Source organism: Acyrthosiphon pisum, chromosome A1 (assembly GCF_005508785.2).
Source record: "Acyrthosiphon pisum isolate AL4f chromosome A1, pea_aphid_22Mar2018_4r6ur, whole genome shotgun sequence".
Lineage (NCBI taxonomy): Eukaryota > Metazoa > Arthropoda > Insecta > Hemiptera > Aphididae > Acyrthosiphon > Acyrthosiphon pisum.
In genome coordinates, this window is record NC_042494.1 from 43,996,803 (window position 1) to 43,997,712 (window position 910).

Genomic DNA, 910 nt, shown 5'->3' on the forward strand with positions numbered 1-910 from the left:
TGTTCAATTATCTTAGACAGAAATTCATAAAAGTTTTTCTTTTTAATTCTAAGATTTGGAAATTTAATACAAGGCTCCTAATACGTCCCAATTGAAAAATAAAATACTTGTTTCAAAATAGAATATATTACAATATTTAAAAATAATATATCCTAGACTGACAAATCATCTCCGTTCAGAATCGTTTTTCGTATACAATGATATAATATCATTGGATTCAAATTTAATTCCATCCATTACAGTAACCCACTTGTAACCTACTGTACAGCAGAGCGACATCCACGACTTACCCGCCTTTTTTATATATTATATTATAATTATTATAAGACATGAATATATTATGTATAATATATATATATAAACTATAGTTTCATGCCTTTTATATTGTTTACTGTTTATATTATTAGGAGTGTTCAGTTTGAAATTTTGAATATAGGTTACCTTTGCCATTAAAATTAAAATTAATTAGTAAAATAAAAAACTCGGAAATTATATAATTTATATTTACAACTATATAGTATATACAGTATATAATATGTTTAAACTATATGTTTGCAAGTATAATTTTCGACACAATAACTAATAATAAAAGACGTATAAAATAAATTTACTTGTATACATATTATAATATATTCAAACAAGTGCATAAAATGATTTAATTACTGATATCCATGATACATCTACGTATATCTATAAATATTTATCAAATATAGATCTATAACCAAAGATGCAAAAATTGCATATGAATATAAACATACTATATGCGTCTATAATTAGTATACAAGAGATCGTAGACGTTATGGACGTATATATAGACATATAGATGTATCATAGACATCACGTAGACTATATATGTTTGCTGGGATAATCATTTTTTTAGTGTTTTCAGTAAGTTATTTCTACCTAATTG